Here is a 16601-nt window from a genome sequence, read left to right on the forward strand (position 1 = left end):
GGCGGATCTGGCGGCCGCCTGACGTGCTGCTCGATCTGGGAGGGAGAGGAGGAGGGTGAAGGGTTTCACGATGATGGTGGGGGATAGGGCAGAGTGGGGGAGCAAAGTCGCCGGTGGCGGTGGGTGGGGGCGGCGGCGAGGCAAGGGAGAGACGAGGAGGGAATCAAGCGAGGGAGTGCGGGTGTCGAGAGGTGGGAGGGAGAGGGGAGGGGGAGCTTGATCTGAGGGAGGGAGACAACGGTGGGAGGGGAGCACCGTCGATGGCGGCGGCGAGGAGATGGGGGGAGGAGGGGTGCGATGGGAGGAGGGGATCGATGCGATCTAGGTAGGGTTTGGGTAGGTGGATACGGGTGGGGTTTTCTTTTTCATTTTCTTTTTTTCTGTACATAAATGGATGGATGGATGGGTGGATGTGGTATGGCGAGATGGATGGATGGATGGGTGGATGTGGTATGGCGAGATGGATGGATGGATGGGCGCGATGTCATCGATCCGTGTGACAACGTATTCCACAAATGGGAATAGAGCACATATAATTGTGTTTTTTCTTTTATTTTTCTTCTACCTTTTCACATTAAAAAAATCAAATATTGATCTTATGTTGTGCACAAGAGTGCATCTTCAAATGCCAAACATTTTGCCTAAGAAAGTTTTCATTTCCTTTAGACGAAAACTCAATTTTCCATTTTTCGAGTGCCCCAAATGAGGTTTTTTATGAAGGACCTACCAAATAATTATTGAAAAATTGGACCAAATCATTTTTATAAAATACTATGCCATATTTAATGCAGAATTGACCAAATGGTTGGGTGTAAAAAGTTTTGATCCACCTCTGATGAAAAAGACAAATTCCCGCCGATTCAGTTGGAAACGGGTCAAATTTGAACTGCAGCTGCCTCATAGTTTGTTATTTATTTTTTTCAAAAACCATTTGTAAGTACATAAGTATCTATTTAATCAGAGAAACATCAAAAGGTTTCCAAGATTCAACCACTAGCTAGGAACAGTCAAGCCCGCCGTTTTGACCGCATTTTGAAACGGACATAAAAAACTCAAAAAAAATCAAAAAATTGGAAAACCTTCGCATTGTGTCATTATATGTGACCAAGTTTCCAGGAAAAATAATAATCTTGTAATACGGTAATCTCTCCCTATATAATAATAATAATAATAATAATAATAATCTCTCTCCCTAATAATAAAGCACAGATTGGGTTTCCGGATTCACCTTCACAAATACGCTTTCTTCTCATGTCATAATACGCTTTTACAATTTGTATGAACAAATTCGTAATATAAACAAGGTGGTACTAATTCGATCCGAGTTACACGCCCAGCGCGTACGTCCACCGCATCTGATTAACACGTTGGTTTGGTCCGTCCGTCACCCCTGTGGGCCGAACTGGGCCTGGTCCTACTTTTTTATGGAAAACAAAAAGAAGGTCTATATAATGTTGTAGCGATATGGAAATTCGAACCCACGACAAGCCCTTCTGTCGAAAGGACTACGGCCAACTAAGCTATCTCTACTGATTGTTCAATAAAGAAGATTGATCTGTACTAATAGTCCCACCCCGCTTCCTTCCACTCAATCCTCCTAATTTATATATGTCTTCCAGGATCCTGGGTCTCAATGAGGTGTCTCAGGAATCAACAATCAAGAGGATTTCAAACTATCTAGAGAGATACAACAGGGAAAAGGATCATGTGGAGGAAGAGAGACCGGCAAGAGGAATCACGCGTGCTAATTAACGAGGGAAAAGGAAGGCGTATTAACGAGGGAGGGAGTAGGAAGGGAGGGCTGAGGAGGAAATCACGCATGCCAATATTAAAGGGAAAAAGGGCTGAGGAGGATCCATATTTTAAAGTTCTTACAAATTGAACTGGCTATTTGTTATTTCTTCTGTACAATAGGAGAGAGATATCGATATGTTTTTCTAGAAAAAGGAGAGTATGAATTCAAGGGCCGTGCTTCATCTATTCTGTGATACGCCGTCGTGGCAAAAGATTTACCTCGTCGATTAATTACAGCATGAGTACTATATTCTATGCGATCAGATTATGAATAACTTTGATGTAGCATGCTCTGTTGTAACTCTCAACATGGACTTTTGCCATTGTACTTTTGTGTTGTTAGTTTGATCCAACCGGAATTTATAGTGTATGAGAATGATGCCCATTTTGTTCAAGTGCACTGTTATGATTTTTATGTGACTTGTGCATCCATGGCCACTTCTTTCAATGTTCTTCAGTTCTTTCATGGTTTTCTTTTGGAAGTCTGGGATTTAGGACAACTTATTTCAGGAGCACTAAACCGTTGTTTGGACATCATTCATGGCCCTTGATACTTTTGAGTGCTTTTAATATTCTTTTGCTTCTTGCGAAATTGTTTGAATGATAAATTATTTTCAGGTTACTCAGCATATATTTATTTATTTTCTTTCCTTGTAATGCACGGATATGTTTGCTTTTTTTTAATAATAAATGGAGCCGACTTTCTCCTTTTTTTCATCTGTCATGGTATTTACCCGACATAAATGAATTAATGTCCAGTGAAGTGAGAGAAGGGCTAAAACACATTATTTAACCCAACCCTTTTAGCTAGATTTTTTCAGACTCGGTGGAACATCCGGAAAAAAATTGCTGCTCGGTGCGAATTTCGAAAAAAAAAACACGGCGTAGTGCAAACACTAAAGAGTACTCCAACTTCCCAAAATAGTACCTTGTATGGAAGATTTGAATCCTTTAATATTAAAACCGTCATACAAAATTCATACCAAAAGTAGTGTATGTGTAGCATGGTTTTTTATGTATGACTTATATGCATTTTTGCTAGCTTTCGGCATGCGCCTCCCTGCAGCCACCAGATGACACTGTTTAATTATTGTCGCGTTGTGCTTATTCTATGGACACGTCAAGTATCTCTTCCGTTGCAACGCACGGGCATTTGTGCTAGTATAATATATATATATATATATATATATATATATATATATATATATATATATATATATATATATATATATATCTTCCTAATAATAAAGCACGGATTTGGTCTCCGGGTTCACCGTCGCGCCGCTTTTGCAAAAGAGTCCCTGCGGTTTGCGAAATTCAACCCGCGGTACTTTATTTAGTGGATATCTGGAAAACGTTTCGTTTTTGCAGAAGAGACCCTGTGTTTTGGCACATTCAACCCGCGGTCCTTTCGTTTCGTTTCTTTGGAGGGGCGGCCATGGCAGGAAGTGGAGGCGGCGCTGCGCTCGATGCGGCGGCAGGGAGGCGGGAGCCGCGCGCGGAGACGAAGGAGGAGAAAATGGGAGGCGTGGAGGAGAGACAGGCGAGCGGGAAGGTCTGGGGTGTTCCCCACAACACACACGAGACCGGTGGCGGCCTTGCAGGTGCTCGCGGTGGCACGGTCGGCGAGGACCTGTCGGAATCTCGCCGGATCCGGTGGGAAATGGCGCGTAGGCGGTGGATCTGGAAGGAAGACCTCCGGAGCTTGGAGCACGACGGCTGGTGGGCGCGGCATGGCTTTGGGTACCTGTGAGAGAAGAGAGAGATGAGCGGGAGAGAAAAGGAAGGATGGAAGGCCGGAGGGAGAGAGAGGGAGCGGTGAGATGCGACGGTGGTCTTGCTGCTGCTGCTCGCCGGATGCCGGTGGCTCGCCGGCCATCCGGGAGACGGAATTGGGGCCCCCCGCATCACGTGGTGACGCCAAGGCCCAGGTCAGTCTTGCGATTGCTGACCTGCTGCCTCTTTCTTTCCCATGTAGAAATTCATCGGTCTTGCAGATGCATTCATGTGTTGCTTTTCAATCTTACAAATTAGAGATTTTGATTGATACGTACATGGCAAGCAGCAGCACTACATGAATATAATAAGAGAAGATACACCAAATCTGAAGGTGCTACAATTGATCTACTCATCTTTCCCCTGATTTGAATAATTGTCAGTTCGTGAACACGTCACTTAGCATCTTTTCTAATGTATGTGAGGGGCTTACCTGGGGAAATTTTGAAGCGGTTCAGATGGGGATTTGTATCATACCCTGCTGTTGTGTATGCTGTTCTTTGCTTTGCTTGGGCCAATTTTGTACAGGAAGATATGATTTGGATCAGTTATGTGATGCTCTGTCATGCTCTTTGTGCTCCTGCTCGAGACAGAAACTTTTAGATATTTGTACTGATTATTGGTACCGGCACTGATCGTATTTATTCTCAATTGTTCCAGGTTAATCATCTAGGGAAAGTAACACCTGATCATAGGGTATCAAAGTTAGTAGATGTATGTAAAGTTATGTAGCTTCGTCAAACAAATGTCAGTTTTTACATGTTGGTCAGTTATGTAGCTGCTCTCCAATGACCTTTTCAACTCAACATGCCGTCGGTCAAATATCCATGGAGGACACGAAACAAATCAAAAAGAAATTAGCAATCTGTTAAATCCAAATATTTCTCTGATTTACTGCTTTCATTTTTGTGGAACCTAGCATGTGAAATGTTCATGTGTTCTTACTTGAGCGCCTCTTGTGGTTTTAGCAATGGAGTTGGCTCTAGCTCTTGAAAAGATGGTGAACGAGAAGCTGCCCAACCTGCTCATTGTAAGTTTTTCCTTCTTGCCTGTTTATATAAGGAAGTTACTTTCAAGGTATTTGTGTGCCTGTTCAACACATTGAATTCTTTATTGAGTGCAACTAGGAGATTGTGGCGGCAGCGGGGGTTTTGTGTCAGTAGAAGATCATCAAATATTAAGGATATGTTTTGGAAATATAATTTTGTGAAATTGAATGCACAACATGTTCAGAGGAGAGGAAACAGAGGCTTGCTGTTAATAACTTGAGTCGCTGTGATGATCGCCCGGGCGGCCGTGTAGCCATCTCAGATGGAGTCCCAGGGGAAGGACCAAAAGGAGGTGCCCGCAGGTACGATAAGATTCAGCTTTCCGGAATTTTGGAGAGGCGCTCGGCGCACTGCAAAACTTTTATTTGTAAATGTTGCATGCTACTACCTCCTAATTAATATGTCATTGAAAAGAAGTAGATACAGCTCATCATAGATATGGTAACATGTTTTGGTTTGCAGGTTTAATATTTGATGTCCTCTATTTGGTAATGAGAGCAATGCAATATTCTGAAGGGGCACACATGTAAGGGAAACTGTATATGTTTACCTGTCAAGCTGGAAACTGCAATTCGTATTCTGAGCTACGAGCTCCGAATAAATTGCTTTTCTCTTTCCTTCAAGTGGTCATCTTATTTCAGGATTGGCATCACTAATAATGTGGAGGTTTTTTTCCATTCAATCAAATTTAAATTCCAAATTTGTTACCCGTTTCTATAAGTACCGTACTATTTTGTTAGAATGTTATTTACCATTTATATTAATTGCCATTCTTGACCACTTCCTCTAATTGCAGCTCTTACATTGCCCCAAAAGGCATTTGGCTTTTACGTTTATTCCAGAAGTTCACTCTTTCACCTCATTTTCTTCAATGGTTGAATTTTTCATGTATGATATATTTATAAGATAAATGATATGCATTGTGATCTTTCTTAACTTGAATATGAACTTGCAGCCATATATCCTCGCAAGTAAGGGATGTGGACCTATGTGTAAGGAGTGCGGAGGTCACAGTTTGATTTTGTGGTTCCGTGGCGCAGATGACAAGGCCGAGAAGGAGCACCTCCTGGCGCTGGCCGGCGGCGACAAGGCCCGTGTCCACTTCTTCCCGTGTGACCTCCTCGGCGGCGCCACCATGCTCACCGCCGCGCGTGGCTGCTCCGGCATCTTCCACCTCGCCTCACCCTGCATCATCAACCGCGTCCTCTGTCAATTGTACGAAAAGTAAATTATCTGAATTTACAGCCTCTGAGGTTCTTTAGTTTCACCCCTAAACATGATATTTACAGGCCATCTTTCACTTGAAAGGCATGCTTTTGCTGTACTTTTTCTTAGTTGGTTTAGATTTATTGGATGCTCCAATTTCATCCTATCGGCATATGTGCAATCAGATTTACAAAACCATGAGAAAGCAATTTATGATATTACAAAAGCAACCATCTTTTGTTTGTCAATGTCGCATTCTTCATAGTTGTTGTTAGTTACCAGATGTGCTAGAACATGGTATGCTAGAACAACACACGTGTGTGATTTTGCCCGGACTTTCTGATTTCAGGCGCTTGGGTTTCTTGAGAGGCTCAAGTAGTAGGGCTTCGAGCTTGATATCCGGCGAGTCCACGGACATAGTTCGTCGAACCAGCTACCCCTTACTCATGTCGTATGTCTTAAACCAACTTCACATGACCAAGTTCCTCAACCCGGCCGACCCTTGCAGACATGTTTGTGCAGTGGCTCAGCTCATTACCTAGAGATTAACCACGTTCGGATGGATTATGATCAGGTGGACATCGTGGTCGAGTCTTGATCCATGCTTATTGGGCTGGGAGCGTGCGATATTTTTTGCTCCCGTTGCAACGCACGGGCATTTGTGCTAGTATCTCTCCCTAATAATAAAGCACGGATTGGGTCTCCGGGTTCACCGTCGCTGCGTTTTTGCAAACAAGTCCCTCATCTTTTATGAAATCAACCCGCACTCCATATGGGCATCATCAACCGGGTAGAGGAAAAAAACACGTCGTCGTCGGTCTCGCACACGAAGGAGCAGTCCGTCTCCAACACGAACACGAGTGCGAATTAAAAAAGTCTATCTGTCGCTGATTTTCCCCTCATCCCTGTCTCTTCTGATCTCTCTCACCTCTCGTTGCTTTCCGCCGTCGACTGATTCCGAAAAGCGCCCCGCTCGACGCAGGCGTGCTTGCTGCCGCCGCCGCCGCGCCCCCGTCCCCCTCTCCCCGGTGCCCGTCCTCTTTCCACCGTCGTCGAATCCGGACGAGACCGGCAGGATCCGCCGCATCTCACGCCCGCGGCCCGCCGTGGCTTTCGGCGGCATCGGGGGCGCCGGTCCGCCCCCGCTCCTCCGGGGCTGGCAGAACGGCGGAGCGGCGCTCTGGTCAGGTTCCTCTGCTTCGAGGGCGGCGCGTGGGCTGATGTCGAGGGCGAGGAGGCTGTGCCTCTGCGCCGGGCGTTCCTGGACGGGAGGGTGGTCGCAGAGGCCGCGTATGGCGGCAGGGAGTTCCTGTTCGACTTCCTGTGGATGGTGCGCATCGACGCTGGCACCGCCAAGGTGGTCGCCATGGGCTGGATTGACCGCGGGGCCTGCTTCTTCCCTGTGCCAGAAAGCGGGAGGAAGAGGAAGAGGGGCGAGCATGAGCTGGGGGATGGGGCGTCGTCCGAGGTGGATGAGAGGTCCGACGAGAGCAGCGACATGGTGGAGTCCTCAATCCAGCCTAATCTCCTGCCACTCTCAAGCACTCCCCGTGCAGCAGGCCTGATGTGTAGGCTGCCATGGCAAGGCTACATCCATGCATTCGGTACTGCTATCTCCCCCTCTCTCTCCTGATTTGCCTCTTCCATTCTCTCATTTGATTTAATCCCTTGAGCATATTTTCTTATGTATGCCTACAACATGCTAGGTGATTATCTAATCTACCATGTGATTTGCGGTTCATGCGAAGTCATGAAATCTGGTCCGGATAGTGACATGATTTACTCTGTTTGATCAAACAGGTAGAAGCCGAAGCTGTTTTACTTTAATCTGATGAAGTCCGTGCTGCTATAAGCTAGGAAATCGAAAAATTCAACATTGGCAAGCTGGTCTTGTGCTCTTTGTCTAAAAGCATATTCTGAAAGCGAGGTTCTTATTGTGGATGTTTCAGCGTCAACCTGAATTTTCTTTAACCTACTACAGAAAGACCTTCTAGGGTGATTAGCTGCAGTACTGTGACAAATAATCAAAAAAGATCATTGTCTTCTCATTTAATATTCTAGCTGCCGGCCAAACATTGAAGGTTGCACTACAACTACTTGATTACAAGTTTTATGTGAATTTTTTTTGTACAGCTTGCACAAACTCAGTGAGATCAGGAATCATCATCTCTCACATTTTTTCTCTTCAAAGGGAGGTTTCATCTCCTACATTTTTTTCTCAGAATCAACCATGTTTCTAATCCTAACCAGAAAGTTTCCATCGCTCGGCTCCTGATGGCATGATGCCTCATTTAAATTCTCTTATGTCATGGTGTTTGTATTCAGAAAATTAATTTATGATGCCTCATTTAGATTCTCTTATGTCATTGTGTTTGTATTCAGAAAAATAAGGCATGCTTATCTTATCTCAGTGTGTTTATGCTCAGAAAATTATTTTGCTTATTTTTGCTTTTTGAGGGCTATAACAATAGATTTCATTTTTGAAAATCTGCTTCTTCCTTGTTCCAGAGAGCGGGGTGAAGAGGAAGAGAGACGAGCCTGAGCTGGAGTACGGGGCCTCGTCCGGGGTGGATGAGAGGTCCAACGAGAGCAGCGACAAGATGCAGGGCCAGCTCCTAGCCGCTGCGTGCGGCGCCGACGGGGGCAATGCCAAGTTCGCGTGGTATGGCGCTCCATCGGTGGATGTGGCCGCGGCGGCGGTGGAGCACGGGTTCGGCAGGATGAACAACCGGGTCCTTTTCCATCGCGCGCACGGCGACGACGTCCACCTCTCGCCGCCTCGGTCTCCTTATGCCAGGTCAGGTCAGAGTTCTGAATTTGTGGTTTTGATCGATGGCAAGCATGAATATAGGCATATAGCTGTAGGATAATTTATCAGACACAGTTACCAATTCAGGATCTGTTCCAAATTGCATTCATATTATCCCTCCGTCCCATAATATAATTGATTCCATGTTATTTTAGCCTTTGGTTTCTATATCTTGATTCATACTCCTAGCTCAAAAATTATGGGGAAACAAGTTTGCATGAACGACAGTATTAGTTTATCTATGAATGCAGTAATTTGATTGGGTAATGGTTTGTGGAAGGGTGGAATACGAGCAAAACTAAATCATGTTTCCTGCTACCTAGAGTCCGGGTGATGAAATATGTTCTGAATGTTCTGTGAAGCAGTGCATAAAGGAACTTACGAGTATGAAATCATTTTTATGCAGCACAATGCTAGCAAATGCAGATGAGAACGGCGAGGCGCATATCATGTTGTGCCGTGTTCTGTTGGGCCGGCCAGAGGCCATCCCGGCCGGGTCCTCCAAGCTCCACCCAGCAGTGACAATTACGATAGTGCCATCGACAACATGCAGAACCCACAGTGGTATGTTGTTTGGGGCAAGGACATGAACATGAGGATCCTCCCAGAGTACGTCGTCAGCTTCAAGTGTCCCAACCTCCATCAGATGCAAGGTTAGTGAGTGCTCCGTCTGAATTGGTGTTGTAATTGTTCCGAGATGTGCCTGGATCTCATGTTATTATTCGTTGAAATTTTGGGTTTCAGGATCATCGGGAGCGAACTCCACGCTAAAGAAGTCTTCGCTGGTGGCTCATGACATGTTTCCGACGCTTCTAGCAGAGATCCAGTGGTTCATGCCATCTTCCAAGCTGCAGACATTGCAGGGGACCTACAATTGCTTCAAGGTAAATTGGTGGGGGTGCTTATTACTATAGGGTGTGCCAATATAATAGCAATTATGGAAAGAAATCTAGAGAATTGGTCTCTGGCAGGGGGACTCTTGAGAATGGAAAACGGGGGAAGGGAGATGAGTTTGGGTGTCTTTTTTTATATATAGAAAAAGAGAGTGTGTCTTATCTGTAAGTGAAGTGTGTACGTGAAGTGCTTTTTATTGGCTAAGCCTAAATGATGAAAAAAATAAAAAGAATCTTCCCAACCAAGCAACAAACTCTATTGATAAAAATCAACATAGTAAAAATAGTTAAAAAAATGTACATAGTTATATATTTATTCACACTTTCTAAAAACTGGTCAAATTTTCCTTAAAAACCAAAATAAAAAGTATTCACAATATTTAAAAAACATTCAAATAATGTTCTCCATAAAAATCGAGTTTTAATAAAACATTCACTTTTAAAAACAAAGAAATATTCATGTTTTTTAGAAAAAAGTAAAAAATAAAAATTGATTCACAAACTATTCCAAACTAATCTTCCATCAGATAAAGAACGCTAAGAGGGCTTTTTAACGTGCAAACTTCAGACTCTGAAAATAATAATTAATGCAACTTTATTACAAATGTTAAACTATAGTGCATAATATCACATGGATAAGGATGTATATAGATGGATTTTAAAGTGAGATTCACCCATTTCCACCGTTTGTAGTCCATATTGAAAAATCTTCTAAGACTTTATTTAGAAACGGATGGGGTACTATGTTTGTAGTCTTTGTACAACCTGCTTCGTTCAAAAGAATGTTCTATCAAAACAACCATGTCTGATATGTTCACATGAATTCTTTCATGTGGCCGTCCCTCACATTCCTTTGCTTTCAACTATTCCAGCCAGCTGCAATGAAGTCCTCCATAGAGAAGGGTTTGCAGAAAATGATCTTGGCATCCCAGATAAGCAGGTCGGGGTCAAAGCCGGTGCCCGGAGGATTTCAATGGATCACCAACACGAGAAACTGAAATGGCAGGACCAGAAAAGATGGTCCCAGATCTCACTGCAGCCGGATGTGCAAGAACACATCAATGATCATCTGTGAGACTGTGACACTGAAATTTTGTTGATGGAGCATTACCTCTGCTATTTAGCTTCTAGAGTACAATGACTTGTATGTCCAACTATAACAGCTAGCAGCATGGTTTATCCCCTTCTGGTTGTACAATTTCTCTAGAGTGATGGCATAGGAAGAGCATGTGTATATGTTGAGGTTAGTCTTCTGATACTAATGCTCTAGATGTTCTTTGTAAACTAATGTTGCAAGTGTTTGTTTGGGACAAGACAAATAGTGTCCCAATTTTTACGAAAATGTGAATTAACTTTTATTAAAAATAAGAAAATTACCAAAATTAACCTAATTATCGATGTTTATTTAAATTGGACATAAAAATGATGCATAATGGCACATGAAGCAGATTGTGCCCTTTTTTTGCCCGGTGCAACGCACAGGCATTTGTACTAGTATATAATAAAGCACAGATTAGGTCTCCGGGTTCACCGTCGTGGCTTTTTTGCAAAAAGTCCATGTGCCTTTTAGTATTCAACCCGCAGTCACGTACTAATTGAATAACGATTCGTGATCAAAAAAAGTGTCCCGAGCATATGCTGCATCGCCCCCGCCGCTTGGCCTTGCTCAGCACCGGCGCAGCCCACCCCGCCGCCTGACCTCGCCTCGCACCGGAGGCGACCACCACCATCCTCGCCGCTCCCTCCCCTCCCCTCCCCAAGCCCAATCTAGATGTCTAACCTGTCCCCTCCCATCTCTGAGCATAGCATGCTCCGTCGGCGGCGGCGGCAGCGGCGGCTCCTTCTGGCCGGATTGAGGCGCGGAGACCCATGCTCCTCTCATCTGGTTGGATCGCCTCCTCCGGTAGGATCTCCTCTCCGAGCTGGATGTTGAGCACGAGATCCCTGCTCTATGGATCGCCTCCCCTCATACGGTCACCCCGACGCGGCGACCCTGCATCCTGAGACCACCAACGCCGCCTCCTTTGATCACGGGAAGGCACCTAGATGCACGTCATGGATGAGGTCGGGGCAACCTCCCCCACAGGCCAGTTTATATCAAATTAAGCTTTCTATTTTCTTCGAATCTTTAGTTTTGCAGATTAGTTTTGTCGATGACGGCAAGGTGTTTGATGGAAAGATATTTTATATGTCCACAAGGCATTTGATGACAATCCAAACAGGTATTTGATTATTCTCATATGACTCTCAATGTTATGACTAGATTAGTTCATCTAACTAATCATGTTCAGGTTTTTTAGGCACTGTATGTTATCCCTAACCAATTGCAGAGGTTGCAGTACAAACATGTAGGATACAGATGCATTCTATAGTGTTCTTCATGATGGCTGTACTGACGGACATGATTGCCCTTGTCTAAATACTAAGATCCAACTTTACATGCAGGTGAGGAATTAGTAATCTTCTTTCGCATGTTTTTGTCTTCTTTACCACTTCAAATTTGTTTCCACTTTCTGCAGTCGTACCCATGCCAATTTGTTGGAGCAGAGATCATCTGACTTAACTGAGTCTAAGTCAGAGGGATGTCCATCCATGCCGCATCGGACGACAATGAAATCTAGAGAGGCTCTATGGCTCAGGTCGCCACGAATCCAGCGGCCCATCCGGCACCTTGTGACACAAGTGAAGGAAACAACATGCAAGGTGTACAGAAACAGCGTGGGATCGACCAGAACGATACCGCCTGGGCCGGATGGTACGCGTTGCTCTGCTCGTGACCTCATGTAAATATCAATAGTCCGCCTTTCTCTTGTCATCTTCCACACGAATAAGAACACTGGAATTGATTGAACCCCCACCATCTAATTTCGTTGGAACTTGATCAATTTCCCCTTTTCTCATGGAAAAAGCATCTGATTGAACTTGATCAAATATCCTTTTTTTTCTTATAGAAGAAGCAACTGAGATGGAATTATGGAAGAAGAGGCTAACACCACACACATCCAGATTCCAGTAAGTACATATATATTATTATTCCAAGTACATTCACTTTGGCACCAGTTCAATATTTTGTCATCCAGAGCAACAATTCAAGTTTTGTGCTATTCAGTCGTGTTAATTCTGGATATTTTTGGATTTGGTTCTGTTCTGGGTTCCATTAGTTCAATTATGGGCAATAGTGGACATTTAGTTCCGTTCAAGTTCAGTTCTGGGTGCCAGCAATAGTTGTCATTTAATTTAGTTCAAGTTTAGTTTTCGCTGCCATTTAGTTCAATTCAGTTAGGAGCAACAATTGACATTCAGTTCATTTCAGAATTCTGCATATGTACTTCTGTCCAATTCTGCACTTACACAAAGCTTACTGGAACACTCATTTACTCATAACATTCAAGCAAACACTGAAAATTTTTACCATTAATTTTGTTTTTACAGATGTACAAGTAGCAACTGCAATTCCTATTCAGTCGTAACAATAATATTTAGTGATCTCAATTTTCATGCCATGCTGAATTAAATTCAGCTAACATCAGCGATTTAGTTGGACGCTTCCTGCACTTTCAACTTTATAAAATGATTGTTTGCGATCAGCAACTCATTAGATGGCGGTGGCAGTGGCGTGATTGGCCCACTTGAACACAAACCACAGGACGTCAACAACACAGGGCCTATGGAACCTTGTCCTCTGGTCCAACCATTGCTTCTCCTCGTGACACCTGTGGTCTACGGTGACAGGGCCTTGGCTGGCGGCTAATGCCACGAGGCCTCGGAGCCGGACTTGTGCTCCTCCTCTTGGGAAGTCGTCGCCAGTGCGGTGGCCCTGAAGCCGGTTGGACGCGTCTTGTGTGCGCTAGGGCAGTGGCATCGCAGAGGATGAAACCAACACTGGTTGAGAGCGGCCTCGATGGTGTGGTGTAGCTGACCACGACCGTGGGGATGGGCGTGCCGGACGCGTGAATGGAAACGGTGAGTCCATGCCGGGCCCTCCTTTGGTGAGCGAACAACGACGACAAGTGTAGGGGAACTCAAGAAAGGAGGGTTTTTTCAGAGCTGGAGCGCCACTTTCCCTCTCCCTTCCATTGGACTGGGTTGCATCATGCTTTTGGGCCGATCCTGCTCTGTGTTTCCACGGGCTCCACCTGCTGTCGTGGATGCGCAAAGAATGGGATACACACATCCAATAAATTGTATGCAAGTAACATGAGTCTTCTACTTTTCAGTTTTTTCCCTGCTTTGATGCTGATTATCCTTTTCTATATGCAGTCGCTAGGCGCTTGGTACTACAACTTCTACATCTCGACGACTTTGGACAATAAAGGTGAGGCCCTTTGTATCTCGATGGCAACTCTACAACGGATGTTTTGCTTTCAGGCATATGTAATTACACCACTTTGATTGCCGACTGTCTTCGACAGCGACGATGCTCTACCTGGGCGTGGTCTAACTCTACCTCGGCCAGGTGTGGTGCCACGAGGAAGCACCCAAGGTACATGTGTGTGTGTGCGCGCGCGCAAATATAGATTAACTACAGATAAGTACTTCAGTCCCATCAGTCGCCACCAAGTAAATCAGCAGCAGCCAGCAGTACAAGAATTCGGTTTGACATTTGATTTATGCTGGGTAATTTGAGGTGTGCCTGTTGGTTATGCCATTTATCTTTTTTCTGTCAAGCAATTGTTTTCTATTGCTGTGATAGGCCTGAATCAGTTTTTGTTTTTTGTATACACCGAGATGAAGCTGAAAGTTATGACGATCAGATCAAATACCAAAAGTTGTAACTCGGATATACCATGATATTTTGAATGGTGTGCTACCTTAATAGCTTTCAGTGGTATGTTGTCTGTTCAATTCCGAAAATAAGATTTGTGGTAGGTTGACCTGTTGACAGCTTTCAATGCTACTGTATGTTGTTTGTTCAACTCCGGTCACCGAAGCTGAATTTCCATACAAAACCAAGATTTGTTCTAGGTAATTATTTAGGCACCAAGCAACAAGTGCATGGATTTAAAATATGCACACAACGACAAACATTTGTGTGGATTTTCTGTAGGTGTCTCTGTTGACCTGCATGTTTGCCTGATGAGTGAAACATAAGTGATTCCAGTTCTACATATATATAACATGCTATTTTTGTTGGCTTATATTAACACTAGTGGTTGGGGCGCCACCTGGTGGCACCTCTTGATGCGGGATTGGGCGCACTAATCAAGCTGACGTATTTGTTAACATGTTGTCACTTAATTCAATAACATGATCTTTTCAACCAATTGAAAATGTCCAAATGTGAACCATGACAGTTGTACAAGCAATACAACAACTTACACCATCACTAAATGTCTAACTGATGGTAACCTAGAAGTACTATATGTCAACGGAGTTGATCCCAAGTATGAAATCTCACGGAGTCTTCTTCACAAATGAACAAAATATACATCCACAGAAAGCTAATAGAAGGAGCAAGTAGCTAAGAACGAATGATAATAAGCTCTGAAAGAAAAATTAATCCTGCATGCATAAAAAGAAATTACAATCCCACATTTAACATTGTTATACCAGTTTTAGAATACGCCTACAAACAATCAAATTTAAATTTGGCTGATTATAACTCTATGTTTTCTTTAATCCAATACTCGTCTTCAGAGATCATTATTAATTTTGGTAACCACAAGTAAGCAGAGGCATCAGCTTCGTCGATCAATATTTTAGTTAATAAAGAAATGAAAAAGCTTAGTTTGCTCTCACCAAGAAATATCACAGTTTAAACCATGTTCACACACACCATCTAAACCATGACTCTTGGTTCAATTTTGATGAGGTGTGTACAGAGAAGATGGGGATTTGAGGCGCTCATCCAAATTGCCTCCAAACTGATCGATCTTCCCGACAAAAGATGGCCTCGAAATTGGTGGCACGCTGATCATCAGTTTTGGGCTGACCTTTTCAGGTAACAGCAGCAGCGCGTGGAAGAAAACCGACAGCACACGCGTAGGGACATGGATCGTCGGCTGAAATCTTGCCGTGTACGGCGGTTAGTTACCAGCGTATAAAAATATAGTACTTCCTGACAGAAAACAAAGTAGAAGGGTTTATTTAATCCCATACTGCTTACGGAGATCAAAGTTTGCCTGTTTAAAAGGAGAACCGTCTCATATCTTCTAAGATCTAGAGTACAGAAGTAGACAGAGGTCTCATGATGAGAAGTAGACTTGTAGAGTGCACTGTGATCCAATTTATTTGACATGCCTAGGGCAAGGGGTCGAAAGAATCTGATCTTGGTTGGGCATATAATAATCTTTAGATAAGATGAGATCGGCTTCAGGGGAAGCACGCCTCTATTTTTATGGCCCGTCAGAGAGTCTGACGGGAATTGGAGGCACTTTATAAAAACGCCTCAAAATGGAGCGGCCGTGGCAATCTCTAGGAGTGCTGGCGTATGTCTATCCCTTCGCGACAGTCCTTAGCGTTTTTTAGGAATGCCTCGACAGGCTTTTGGAGGCGTTTTCAGAGCTTTCGAAGGCATTTTTGAGCGCCTCCTATTATCTACCGTGTTGTAGTGGTAGGCTTCGAGTAAAGTTTTTGGAGGTAGAGCGCCTAGACGTTTCAATGCTTTCTAAGGCAACCAAAAAGCAATGTGATGTCAGGACCCCGACTCGATGTCACATCGATCTAGCCGGTAACACCTCATATCACTTTGCGGCCTCACGCACGGTATCCCCACGGGTGTCGCCTTACCTTTGCCCGGGACCGTTTGCGCCTTTTGGCTCACGTATATGATAGTGTCGCTAGCATCCATATGATAAAGAGCCCGGGCTGACATGACTAGTCGTAAACCCAAAGTGGCACAGACTTACAGGGACAGGCATCCATGACCCAGCTTCGAACGTGTCGGTCATCAGCAAGTGGGTCCGGGCTGTAGCACTGGGCTAGCAGGACTCCGGTAAACCGGGCTGTAGCGGGCTAACAGGACTCCGGTACTCAAAGCGTGACATTTCTCCGAAGGGACAGACACAGGAACGAAGAAGGACACATGCCGGCCAGCCTAAGTGTTCCAGAGCAGTAGCAAGCTACCATGGCTCA

General features: G+C 44.3%; 1 long non-coding RNA gene and 1 pseudogene across 10 annotated transcripts in view; both read left to right on the top strand.

Annotated features, from left to right (window-relative positions):
- The first annotated feature begins 8218 nt into the window (after positions 1-8218).
- Positions 8219-10774, top strand: LOC119339618 (annotated as a pseudogene).
- Positions 10775-11157: 383 nt separating this feature from the next.
- The window catches only part of LOC119341509, a 21621-nt gene continuing 16177 nt past the window's right edge, over positions 11158-16601 (top strand). The window contains exons 1-7 of one of the 10 annotated variants that reach the window (XR_005165135.1): positions 11158-11972; positions 12047-12282; positions 12479-12539; positions 13788-13842; positions 13940-14355; positions 14459-14492; positions 14575-14635. This is a non-coding gene — a long non-coding RNA (uncharacterized LOC119341509). Of the gene's footprint in view, positions 11973-12046; positions 12311-12478; positions 12540-13139; positions 13491-13572; positions 13712-13787; positions 13843-13939; positions 14493-14574; positions 14636-16601 lie in introns of those variants that run through there. The other 9 variants (XR_005165137.1, XR_005165129.1, XR_005165131.1 and 6 more) reach the window with 9 other exon arrangements.

Source organism: Triticum dicoccoides, chromosome 7B, assembly GCF_002162155.2.
Source record: "Triticum dicoccoides isolate Atlit2015 ecotype Zavitan chromosome 7B, WEW_v2.0, whole genome shotgun sequence".
NCBI lineage: Eukaryota > Viridiplantae > Streptophyta > Magnoliopsida > Poales > Poaceae > Triticum > Triticum dicoccoides.